At 36.9% G+C, this 13,853-nt stretch overlaps 1 protein-coding gene and 1 long non-coding RNA gene across 2 annotated transcripts in view; one reads left to right on the top strand and one right to left on the bottom strand.

Annotated features, from left to right (window-relative positions):
- Positions 1 to 13,853, bottom strand: part of LOC137250804 (3',5'-cyclic-AMP phosphodiesterase-like) — an 801,094-nt gene that overhangs the window by 245,619 nt on the left and 541,622 nt on the right. The gene's annotated exons all lie outside the window — the stretch shown is intronic.
- LOC137250805 (uncharacterized) lies at positions 1,639 to 2,176 on the top strand. Its single transcript, XR_010953082.1, has 3 exons — positions 1,639 to 1,700; positions 1,806 to 1,971; positions 2,047 to 2,176. It is a non-coding gene; the product is annotated as an uncharacterized lncRNA (long non-coding RNA).

Below are 13,853 nucleotides of genomic sequence, written 5' to 3'. Positions count from 1 at the left end.
TTTAAAGGTATCAAATGAACTACATAGCCACGACTGCCGGTGATTATAGGGTAATGAGCGGCCCATTATTATAACGGCTGTACAACGCCTTCACGCAAGCTCTGAAATCGGTCGTGAATTGATTCGGGATCAACAGCTACTATCAGTGTTCCTTTATGGTGCAACCCCGTAATACCTGTATCATCGTCTGGAATGCACTCCATCGAAGTGATGAATCGAATTCTTCGTTCTCCTCATGCTTACGGCTTTTGCAGGGGGAACTTGATTGTATGCGCCACCATCGAAGCATCGGTGCAGTAGTACAATGACACACAGATATTAATGCGGATTTGTTTGACTTGTGAAAGAAACCAGTTCCATACCTATACAAATGGCCATAAGGCTAATGAGACCTCGCAATCATCCTGATTGACCCACAGACAGTACATTGCCATACCTTATATACCTGGACTTTTCTTAGGAGATAGCCCAGCGGCGTTTGGAAGGTGCTGTCCGTCTCGCTTATGTTCATTTCGGAACATTTCCTGCTCAATTATAAATTTTGTTCCTTTCAATAACACTGTGAACAGGGCCCAGAAAAAGTAGAGATATTGAGCTGCCCTAACGACGCCAGCGCGGCTGTTAATCTCCGTACAACGTCTGAATTTATAAAATAAGATTCGATAAAGATCATTTCGTTCGTGTCTGAGCCCGTGCTGTCCTGCAGCATACTGGCTGCTCTGTCTTGGGCATAAGCCTCCGCCTATAAGAAAATGCTTGAGTAAGAAATTTTACACGATCAATTTATCTGCAGATGTTTTGAGCAGAGTGCAGTTTCAGTTCCCTTATCCATCTTAGCACATACATGAATTCGGTTGTTTCGAAGGGTTGGTGGAACGTCGGCGTGACACAAGGTCAAGTGTCATGCAGTCAATTGACCTTGTGACCACTTCAAACGGTCATGTTTGTAGAAGGAAACCATCTTCCTAGATATAAATAAGACACACAGCAAATAATCAGAATGGTCGGCAAGCATTAATATGTTGAATCCTAACGAATGATCTTAGATAGATAATGAATCAGTGTAAACTCCTCTACTTAAGCTTTCGAACACTTAGATAATAGTTAAGTAACATAATGTCATTAAATGTAGGAGTTTAAATGCGTTTGTAATGCCACAAGGACTAAATGCAAGTTTCGAGGGAAAAAAATTCAAATTGTCAATAAAAGAGGCAATTAGCACGTACATTTCATTACTACATACATACACAAAATAGACCTTCTCATACATTTGCCAGTACAAAATTTGTTAAGCATATCTAAAACTCTTTAAAGTTTATGTAATCTAATAAATTACCAAACTTTTCCTAACAAAATCACTCACTCTCCTTCCGGCTTCGCAACAGCTGATTGCGTTAAAAGCTCTCACAACATATGAACATGCTTAGAGTGTGTGTGTGTGAACGAGAGAACACGAGTGCACGGCGTCGAACATGTTAGCTGCAACGCTATTCTATGAGTGTAACTTGAACTTTTCCTCAACAAATTTGAGAGCATTTTTGGGGAAAAGAAAGCAAACACACAACCAACAAACAACAAACGCATGTGCGTATGGGAGCTGAGGAAGTCAAAACAGTTGTAGTTACATCCCCAGCCATGAGCCATGGTATGCGTAATCAAGAGTGACGGTAACGTACGCATCAGCCGGGGCAATATGTGAGGTAGCACATGGCCAGAACAAAAAAAAAAGAAGCTTTTTCTGATTTTACTTTTTATTCTTATTTATCTTTCTTTTTGTTTGGCTTTGCTGCTGGTGATGCTCTTAGTGCCTTTGCCAGCACCTAAAATTCTATATAGACCGCAATGAGATGTTGAGTAAAAAACAATGCAACCAACGTGGTAGATGCTCAAGAAAAAGCAGCGTAAGCGTTTGGCAACGAAGCAGAAAAAATGTTGTGGTAAATAAATACGTTAAACAAATACAATATTGTAGTAAGTGGTGTGGTTTTTTTGGAAACGGATATTCATTTTAAATTTGCTTTTATTTTCATTTATTTTCATTTTAAGCAATGTGAGCTAAGAGTTATAGTTTTATGATGAAAGGCCATCAATGAAAACGGAAATTATTAATAAAGTTTTATTGAAATGGAATAAAGTAGGTAATAGCTAAAAAGCGCTTTTTAAGTGCAGAAAATCGAGATTTTTTGTTTTCATTGAACAAAGCGCGTTTTTTTTTACGGTTTTATTTAACTCTGTGTAGCAAACATAATTTTGTAACTGAAATTTATGTAACTTCCCAATAAGCTACAAGCTTGAAACTTGGAATATATTTCAGAACCAGATGACAATACAATAATAAGAAAAAACCTCCGATAGGTGGCGCATGGATCGAAATATTTCGTATTTGTGGTCCGATTTGGCTCATATTTGGAACATACAGTCCGGTAGAACTGACATCAAAATACTTTGGAGTTCGAGGAGTGACAATCATACGTTGCGCTGAGTCGAGTGAAGTCTTTGGAAGGATTGTGTATTGACGACTTAGATTGTAACAAATTGTCAGGGAAGAGTCCTTGTAATAATAAGTCACAAAATGAAATAGATAGAATGAGAAATAATAAGCAATGAAATAAAGGCCAATTCGCAGTCATAAGTAAGACCAACTGAACCTTAATCAGGTTATGCTACGCCTCCCATTTTTAGAAATTTCACGCGCCCTACGCTTATTTAGTTGTCTGATCAACACCCTATATTGATGAGGCGTGGGTACCAAGGACCTACCCAATTATTTTCTAGCTTTTATTATTATTATTACTTATTATAAGTATTGTTTTCAATAAAACCGTTTTACTAAACAAATTAATAAACTAAAGCATAAAAATATTATTCTACTCGCTTAGAAAAAAATTTATATTGTAAAGCAAACACAAATTAAGCAATAAATGTAGTTCTGTTCGCTTAATTTTTTTTTTTTTGTCTTCGAGTTGAAATATTTTTGGAAGCGAGTAGAAAACTGTTGAAGCTTTATGCCATTTTCTTTCCTTGAAGAAATGTTTCCCTCATTTTACACTCTAAAATTCTTTCTTTTGAACACGTTTACCTGGGGCTTCGCAAATTTGCTAGATTTGTAGTTAATGGTGCCCCCTTTTCTCGTTAGAAGAGAAATATTTGATGAAATGAAGACACAAACTTTCTAGAGCACAGAGAAAATACAAAGGGTGGCACTATTTTCATTAGAAAAAACGCCATTAGAGCTCTAAAAATTTGTCTGCTTGCTTAGAAAAAAATTTCGAATGGAAAACAAAAACAATAATAAAAATTTTTTTAGGCAAGCAGAAAACATTTTAAAGCTTTAGAAAAAACGCCCTAAGTAGCAAAAGCGTTTTAAAAATTTTCGAAATTTTCAAAAGTCGACTTAAACTTTGAACTTCATTTTTGAGTATGCGGTGTGCAGGCGGCCACCGTGACGGTAGCGTGCTCCGCCTACCACACCGAGAATCCTGGGTTCACGCCCCGGGCAAAGCAACATCAAAATTTTAGAAATAAGGTTTTTCAATTATAAGAAAATTTTTCTAAGCGGGGTCGCCCCTCGGCAGTGTTTGGCAAGCACTCCGAGTGTATTTCTGCCATGAAAAGCTCTCAGTGTAAACTCATCTGCCTTGCAGATGCCGTTCGGAATCGGCATAAAACAAGTAGGTCCCGTCCCGCCAATTTGTAGTGAAAATCAGGAGGAGCACAACGCAAATTAGAAGAGAAGCTCGGCCTTAAATCTCTTCGGAGGTTATCGCGCCTTACATTTGTTTAGTTCTAGATTTTCTTACTCATACAAAATATGTGCAACTATGCGCTCTTCACCAAAAGGATTCGTTGGCTAGGTCATGTTATGCGAATGAAGGAAGACGATCCGACCAAGAAAGCATAGGAAAGAAGAGATTAGATTAGATTAGATTAGATTTATTCATTTTCTTTCAAATCAAAATAATTTTTCACATGTTTACATATATAAAATTGCCACTTAAATTAATACATTGAAATTGAAAGAAAAGTAAGGTATTCTGTAAAGTTATCTAAAACTTTAGTTTTGAAGGGGAAAACCTCCACTGATTTGGGAGAAGCAGGTGGAGGAAGACTTGACCTCTCTTGGTGCTCCCTATTGGCGTTAGTTAGGCGGTTAAGTGAAAATTTATGATGATGCGCTCTTCGCAAGAAAGAGACAGAAGGTCGAACTTTATTGAAAAAAGGTCAATGTTTATTAAAGAAATATATACTTTTTATCGATTATTAATCGAAAACTTATCGCTATGTTATTAAAAAATTATCGATTTGATTTTCAATCGAAAAGTTATCAATTTTTTGTCATATGGTTATCGATAAGTTGTACATTTATGATCGATTATTTACCGAAAATTTAGCAATATGTTATCAAAAAAATATAGATATGTTATAGAAAAAAATTCGACTGGCTATGCATATTGCACAGTTATCAATTTATTATCGACAAGCTATCGATTTTTTATAGAAAACTTATCAATATATTCAAAAAAATATCCATTTGTTATCGAAAAGATGTCGATTTGTTATGAGATTCTAACCAATTTCTTATCGGCGCGTGATCTTTTTGTTAGCGACGGCTCATCAAGAAGCCGAGACGATTACAAAGCATTAATAAACCAACACCTCGACAATAATAATTCGATATCGATAATAAATCAATAGCCGATGCAGCTTTTCTCAAAAGCCCGAGACTATTTGTTTCTGATAAAGTAAAGTAAAATTGAAGTTTAATTTCTATTCGTTCACATGATTTCAAATTTAATTCCAGTTCTCTAGTATGTGGAATTTTAGTCCTGCCCTTTGAGCTCCATCTTCTTAGCCTCACGGTAAATTACTTTAATATCGATTAAACGATTCCCAATCTAGTTGGAATATTAACTTTATCTGTGCGCCACCCAGCAGAATTTTTCTTCCAGCTTCTTTCACTGTCTTGATTTAATTTTACTATTACAATTTCGAGAGGGTTGTTCTCTAACGACAGCAGAGTTTTGCACCTCCGAGTAAAAAATCAGCACCAGTTGCTTTCACGAAGTAAACTAAAATTCGATCCTCTTTAGTGAAAATCTTAGTAGGAAAGTACAATAAATAGTTTATTAGTAGCTTTAGTAATTTTGTAAATGTCCGTTGTTTTTCGGTGAAATTTTATATATATTGTGACGAATATTATCATAATTATTATTATCATATAAGCAATACTTCCATCACTAAGCCGATACTAAGCAGCCACTAGTATGCACGTAAACAAATCAATCATCATGAACACACATACAAACAAGGCAGCAGAGAGATACTCGCAAACTCATGTCATCATCAGCCGAAGTAGTACTCACATATACATACGCATATGGCTACAAACTACAAATATACATGTATATACTAGCTGGTAACCAAGCATGAAGTTCACGAAATTACTAGACCTTAGGAGAAATGGGTGAACGAGGAAACCGAGAGTATAAAAGCAGCACAAGCTGAGGCATGACTAAAGTTTGATTTAAATACGCAATTAGTTGTGAAGTAAGAGTTGTTGTGAAGTACTCTCAAAGTAGTCTAATAAAGACCACTTTGCTTTACTGAATATTGGAGTTATTTATTCAACAGTTTAGCGATTCGAACGTTAGCAGAAGGTTTCAAATAAGCGGAAGTACCCTAAATTCGTTACAATATTATATATATGACCAATCCTGATAATCTTTGCAGACAATGTATGCCTCTTATATAATCACCCTGAAAAATAAATGACAAAACCTCTCTTTTTCAAAAAGTCGGTTGTATGGGGAATAAATGCTATAGTGGTCCGATCCGGACGGTTCCGACAAATGATCAATCGGATACCCAAATATACCAAATTTCATCAAGATGTCTCAAAAATTGAGGGAATAGTTTGCGTTCCACCAGAGAGACGTACAGACGGGCATGGCTAAATCAACTCAGATCGTCATTCTGATCAATTTGGTATACTTATTGGTAGGTCTATCTCTTCTCCATTAAGGACTAAATAAATAAAAATACAAATACATACATACGTAAAGAATGTCGCCACAAAATAATAAACTTAAATTTATTATTTATTCCTCTTTCTTCTAAAAAGTTTAATTAAAGAATTAGGAGATAGAGACATGTCTATGAGTGTATGTATCTAATAAAGTCAGCCAAAATGTATTCGTATGAGGTGAATAGTCACATACAAGGACGTCTGTAAAATGTGATTTATTACTTTCACTTGGTAGGGTTTCCGATGTGTCATAGTGATACAATACTTTGGAAATCTGAGAAGACAAATGTGAGCATGAACTTGGGTGAAATGAGATGTTCATATAGACATGTGGTTTTGATATATAATTTACACATTTGGTTACATTATTCGGAAGGGATGTAACACAAGCATTTGGGATGTTGTTGCACTAATAAAAAACTTGAATAATCAATAATATATCAGAATAAATGGGAGAGACAGATGCTAGTATGATTTCCTATGCCATTTACATACATATATGCAGCATAACATTACATCTTTCATTTGATTGTCTATACAATATATTGAGTGTTGAGATATTCAATAAAGAAAAATATAGTAAAATGCTTCGAATTGTAGGAAAATCCTGTATCGAACTACTTCCGGAGTACTCGGATATTTGAGATTTAGATAACTTTGGGGTTGTTGTTGGGAAAAATGATTTCAATGTAAATGGGGCCCTCTCCACTATTCGGTCTGTTAATTTGTTGAATGATTATGCAATGGAAGTGTTTCGACGGCGCCGCCTATTGGTCACTAAGGGTGGTAAGAGTGATGTATTTTGTGTGTGTGTGTGTGTATCCCATCTCATTTTTTCTTTAATTTTTGTTTTATTTTATTTTTTATGTGCCGTCCGGAGTAGGGGGATACTTAACCAGTAGTACCTTCGGCAGCGAAACTCAGCCCAAGTCTCTAAAGTGCTACCACGGGGAGCAGATAGCCTGCGGAACTTGCTTCGTTTCTGGTCATTTACGGTAGGCCCTTCGCGAACATCGTGGTGGCTGTGGTTGATATCCGAACGTGGAAAGAGTTGATTAGCCCTTAGAATGGAAGAGGTGTTAAATAGGCCTCCAACCACACCAAACTGATGGTGCGTCCACTCACATCATCGATCGGGACCAAGGTAAAAGCATTTGGGAGGTTATAACAACAACGCAGTTTTGGTGATTGATTCTAGAGCAAAATTATGCATCCTGAATTAAATTAATATAGATTATGTTGCCCGACAAATCTGTATATATCTGCAAACTTTTATGTTATATATCTGTAATTCAGCTGCAGTATTCACTGTAGGTTATTGCCGTCAGTATGAGCCCTGTTCGCAGAGTCCGTCAGTCGTATATTGCGTAGAGATTTTGGTGTTTATTTTGTATACACATTTACACCCATTAAGTTTTGGTGCCCAAAGACATATTGATTGATCTTTGCCTTTAATATTTTGATTTATTTCATGTACACCGCCTCTGTACTGTTCTTGGGGTGTTAAGTACAGCGTTCATACTAAATCAAATATGTAGTTACGCCTCAAATTAGACATAATCAGCTGAATGGTTCCATAATGTGAGAAACGATGTTCATGCTCAAATATAGTTATATTGATTAACTTGGCTTATAACAAATATAAAGTTTACTTGCACTTAAGTAACTTTACTTGTAGTTTTCTTTCTTTCCATTACTATTTTACTTCAATAATCTGCCGTAGAAAAGCAGGCATAATCTTTAACTTAAAAAATATGACATGGCAAAATCGTCTTCCATAGTCTTGGTCAATCAATAGAAAATCAGAAAAAGTATTCCAAATCGCATATTATTTTGGCCCAAAGCGCTGCTACTATTACGTTGAAATTTCCATTCAGCATCGTACAAATGCGCCTCTCGTAGAAATAATGTTGTAATATTACGTAAGACATCATAGATATTTTGCTGCTGCTGCACAAGTTAAATACACATAGATATATAAAACGTTCTACATATTTACATAACTCAAGAAGACAAACTGAATTTAAAATACTCTAAGATTTAGGTCTGCCACATGACTTGCATATTAATGTATGCCGAAAGCGGAAGTACACCAAGCATGCACCGACACGCACACGACAGACAGTAATGCTATTAAGTACTTTGTATATGGGGTATTCCATCCCATTTCGACCAATTTTGAACCCGACCCCTTTAGAATTGCCTGAAAGTTTTTCTTCTTTTTCTAGCTTACGAAATACGTTTTTCAGAATTTTTTCAAATTTTTTCATCCAACTCAAAAAAAGTTATGAATTTTTAAAAAAACACCGTTCTTATTTTCAAAATGCTATAACTTTTTCAAAAATTGACCGTTTGGGATCTTTTCTTTTATTAAAAAATTTGTTTTCAAATGTACTTTTCGGAAAAAATACAAAAAAATTTTTAAAGTTTTTTTTTTTAATTTTTCAGCTTTTCGAGATTTTTCGAATTTCGCCATTTTTTTTTTTCTCAAAAAAAACTTAAATCAATTCTGCACTCATTCCCACTAATCGCGGAGTGGGCCGATTTTTTTTTTTATATTTCTTTTTATTTAATTGAAAAAAAAATTTTCAAAAATAAATTTTTTTTTTTATCAATTTTATTTATATAACAAAAAAATTTAAGAAAATGATTTTTAAGTATTATTTTCTTTATATATTATGGTAATCTACGATTAAAATGACTCGCTTTCGCTGTCCAGCATTAATCCTGGTTATTTTAATCATAGATTACCATAATATATAAAGAAAATAATACTTAAAAATCATTTTCTTACATTTTTTGTTATATAATAAAATTGATAAAAAAAAATTTAATTTTTGAAATTTTTTTTCAATTGTTAATAAAACCATGAGCACTTGGGAATGTCAAACAAAGTAATTGACAATAAACAAAAATCCAGCATTATCAGTGCTTTGCACCAGATGGCGCAACACTGAATAAATATAGTTGGTAAAAAGGAATAGAAGTAGCAAATTTGCCAGTCAAACAAACCACCGCTGTATAGCTAAATGGTTAGCGCAGCATGCCTAAAGCGTACTGATGATGAAGGCTTAGCACCCTTCGAAATGGATCTATCTGCGCAGCTATGGCAGGTTGTCTGAAAAATTTTCTACTTACTATTCCAAAAACAAAATTCAATTTTTCAAATTTAGAAAAATTAAAAAATAACAATAATTATCATTTGAAAAAAATTATTGTTCTGGCCTTGAGCTCGATTCGAACCTTGAATGATTTATCAATAGGCCGATAAAAACAAAAACAATTGTTAATAAAACCATGAGCACTTGGGAATGTCAAACAAAGTAATTGACAATAAACAAAAATCCAGCATTATCAGTGCTTTGCACCAGATGGCGCAACACTGAATAAATATAGTTGGTAAAAAGGAATAGAAGTAGCAAATTTGCCAGTCAAACAAACCACCGCTGTATAGCTAAATGGTTAGCGCAGCATGCCTAAAGCGTACTGATGATGAAGGCTTAGCACCCTTCGAAATGGATCTATCTGCGCAGCTATGGCAGGTTGTCTGAAAAATTTTCTACTTACTATTCCAAAAACAAAATTCAATTTTTCAAATTTAGAAAAATTAAAAAATAACAATAATTATCATTTGAAAAAAAAATTATTGTTCTGGCCTTGAGCTCGATTCGAACCTTGAATGATTTATCAATAGGCCGATAAAAACAAAAACAATTGTTAATAAAACCATGAGCACTTGGGAATGTCAAACAAAGTAATTGACAATAAACAAAAATCCAGCATTATCAGTGCTTTGCACCAGATGGCGCAACACTGAATAAATATAGTTGGTAAAAAGGAATAGAAGTAGCAAATTTGCCAGTCAAACAAACCACCGCTGTATAGCTAAATGGTTAGCGCAGCATGCCTAAAGCGTACTGATGATGAAGGCTTAGCACCCTTCGAAATGGATCTATCTGCGCAGCTATGGCAGGTTGTCTGAAAAATTTTCTACTTACTATTCCAAAAACAAAATTCAATTTTTCAAATTTAGAAAAATTAAAAAATAACAATAATTATCATTTGAAAAAAATTATTGTTCTGGCCTTGAGCTCGATTCGAACCTTGAATGATTTATCAATAGGCCGATAAAAACAAAAACAATTGTTAATAAAACCATGAGCACTTGGGAATGTCAAACAAAGTAATTGACAATAAACAAAAATCCAGCATTATCAGTGCTTTGCACCAGATGGCGCAACACTGAATAAATATAGTTGGTAAAAAGGAATAGAAGTAGCAAATTTGCCAGTCAAACAAACCACCGCTGTATAGCTAAATGGTTAGCGCAGCATGCCTAAAGCGTACTGATGATGAAGGCTTAGCACCCTTCGAAATGGATCTATCTGCGCAGCTATGGCAGGTTGTCTGAAAAATTTTCTACTTACTATTCCAAAAACAAAATTCAATTTTTCAAATTTAGAAAAATTAAAAAATAACAATAATTATCATTTGAAAAAAATTATTGTTCTGGCCTTGAGCTCGATTCGAACCTTGAATGATTTATCAATAGGCCGATAAAAACAAAAACAATTGTTAATAAAACCATGAGCACTTGGGAATGTCAAACAAAGTAATTGACAATAAACAAAAATCCAGCATTATCAGTGCTTTGCACCAGATGGCGCAACACTGAATAAATATAGTTGGTAAAAAGGAATAGAAGTAGCAAATTTGCCAGTCAAACAAACCACCGCTGTATAGCTAAATGGTTAGCGCAGCATGCCTAAAGCGTACTGATGATGAAGGCTTAGCACCCTTCGAAATGGATCTATCTGCGCAGCTATGGCAGGTTGTCTGAAAAATTTTCTACTTACTATTCCAAAAACAAAATTCAATTTTTCAAATTTAGAAAAATTAAAAAATAACAATAATTATCATTTGAAAAAAAATTATTGTTCTGGCCTTGAGCTCGATTCGAACCTTGAATGATTTATCAATAGGCCGATAAAAACAAAAACAATTGTTTTTTCAATTAAATAAAAAAAATATAAAAAAAAATCGGCCCACTCCGGGATTAGTGGGGATGATTGCAGAATTGATTGAAGTTTTTATGAGAAAAAAAAAACAAAATGGCGAAATTCGAAAAATCTCGAAAAAGTGAAAAATTAAAAACAAAAAACTTTAAACATTTTTTTGTATTTTTTCCGAAAAGTACATTTAAACAACGACAACCTGTGTGAAAAATTGTGACATATATTGGAGTGGCCATACGAATAAGCGCAGTTTCGGCGTCGGATTCCTGGTGGGAGAGAGACTTTGTCGCCAAGTTCTGGCGTTCACACATGTGGACGAACGTCTCGCCGCTATCCGAATAAAAGCCAAATTTTTTAATATAGCATTCATCTGCGCCCATGGCCGACAGAGGAGAAAGACGATGAGGTGAAAGACAGTTTTTATGAACAATTAGAACGCACATACGAGCGCTGCCCCCGTCACGATATAAAAGTCGTGCTTGGTGACTTTAACGCCAGGGTGGGCAAAGAAGGTGTTTTTGGCCCTACAGTCGGAAAGTTCGGCCTACACAATGAAACGTCTCCTAACAGACTGAGGCTGATTGACTTTGCCGGTGCTCGAAACATGGTCATATCCAGTACGATGTTCATGCATAAAAAGATACATCAAGCTACATGGCTGTCTCGTCATCGAAATACTCGCAATCAGATCGATCACGTTGTGATAGACGGACGGCATGCCTGCAGTGTTTTAGATGTGCGCGCGATCCGAGGACCTAGCATCGACTCGGACTATTATCTCGTTGCAGCCAAAATACGCACCCGCCTCAACGCGGCTAAAACCAAGGAACACAAAACACAAGGGAAGATAGACGTCGAAAAGCTTCAATCACAACAGACTGCCAATGATTTCCCAACTCGACTCTCACACCTGCTCTCTGAGAGCACAACTCATCCTGAAGGAATACAGGAGCAGTGGGAGCATATTTCCAAAGCACTTCGTACTGCCGCCGAGGAAAAAATTGGTTACCGGCGATCACGAAAAAACAACTGGTACGATGAGGAATGTCGCGTTGCAACTGAAAGAAAAGACGCTGCCTACAGGGCTACGTTAAAAGCGAGCGCGACAAGAGGAGTGTGTGAGCGCTATCGTGAGTTGAAAAAGGAAGCGAGACGCCTTTTCAGGAAGAAAAAAGCATAAGCAGAAAAGCGTGAGTGCGATGAGCTTGAGCTGCTAGCCACCAGGAATAACGCCCGAAAATTTCACCAAAAAATACGGCGACAGACGGAAGGTTTTAAGACCGGGGCTAACTCCTGTAGGAACGAAAACGGCGACCTTGTAACTGATGTCCAGAGAGTGCTTAGATTATGGAGGGAACATTTCTCTGTTCTCCTAAATGGAGGCAGCAATTCAGCGCGCAGGTCTTCAGACCTGGTAAAGCTACCATCGACCAGATTTTCGCAATGCGCCAAATCTTTAAAAAAAACCCGTGAAAAAAGAATCGACACACATCACCTCTTCGTCGACTTTAAAGCCGCCTTCGACAGCACGAAAAGGAGCTGCCTATATGCCGCTATGCCTGAATTTGGTTTCCCCGCAAAACTTACACGGCTGTGCAAAATGACGTTGAGCAATACCATCAGCTCAGTCAGAATTGGAAAGGACCTCTCCGAGCCGTTCGAAACTAAACGAGGTTTCAGACAGGGTGACCCCCTATCGTGCGATTTCTTTAATTTGATGCTGGAGAAAATTATACTAGCTGCAGAACTTAGCCGCACTGGAACAATATTCTATAAAAGCGTGCAATTACTGGCATATGCTGATGACATTAATATCATCGGCCTAAACACCCGCGCTGTGAGTTCTGCTTACTCCAAACTGGAAAAGGAAGCGGTAAAGATGGGTTTGATGGTGAATGAGGACAAAACGAAGTACCTGCTGTCATCGAGCAAAGAGTCAGCGCATACGCGCCTCGGCAACCACGCTACTGTTGGCAGCTATAATTTCGAAATAGTAAAATACTTTGTTTATTTGGGAACCAGCATCAACACTAGCAACAACATCAGCAGTGATCTCCAGCGAAGAACTAATCATGCCAATAAATGCTACTTTGGACTAGGTAGGCAATTTAAAAGTAAAGTCCTCTCTCGGCGAACGAAAATCATACTCTACACGTCACTTATCGTACCCGTCCTGCTATATGGGGCGGAAGCATGGACCATGACAACAGCTGATGAAGCGGCTTTGGGAGTGTTCGAGAGAAAAGCTCTTCGAAAGATTTATGGACCTTTACGCGTTGGCGATGGCGAGTACCGAAGAAGATTTAATGATGAGCTGTACGAGCTATACGCAAACATCCACATAGTCCAGCGAATTAAAATGCAGTGGCTGCGCTGGCTAGGCCATGTTATGCGAACGAAAGATGATGCTCCGGCCAAGAAAGTGTTTCTATCGGAACCCGCCTATGGAAGCAGAGGTAGAGGGCGGTCCCCACTCCGTTGGAAGGATCAGGTGGAAAACGATTTAAACTCCCTTGGTGCGACCAATTGGCGCCGGTTGGCGGAGCGAAGGAGCGACTGGCGCGCCTTGTTGGACGGCCATAACCGTTTAGACGGTTAAGCGCCAATTAAGTAAGTAAGTAAGTAATACCTTCCATTTAATACCCATGCCATACGAACACATTCCAGGGTTACCCTAGGTTCATTTTCCTACGTGGTGATTTTCCCTTATTTTGTCTCCAAACCTCTCAGCTGAGTATGTAATGTTCGGTTACACCCGAACTTGTTCTAATTATTTCTACCCGGGCGCCACCTAGCGAACCTTTTTTTACCGC

This window comes from Eurosta solidaginis, chromosome 4, assembly GCF_040869045.1.
Source record: "Eurosta solidaginis isolate ZX-2024a chromosome 4, ASM4086904v1, whole genome shotgun sequence".
In the NCBI taxonomy this organism is placed as follows: domain Eukaryota; kingdom Metazoa; phylum Arthropoda; class Insecta; order Diptera; family Tephritidae; genus Eurosta; species Eurosta solidaginis.
The sequence above is the reverse complement of the archived record's forward strand: the minus strand, read 5'-3'. Positions and strand labels throughout refer to the sequence as shown.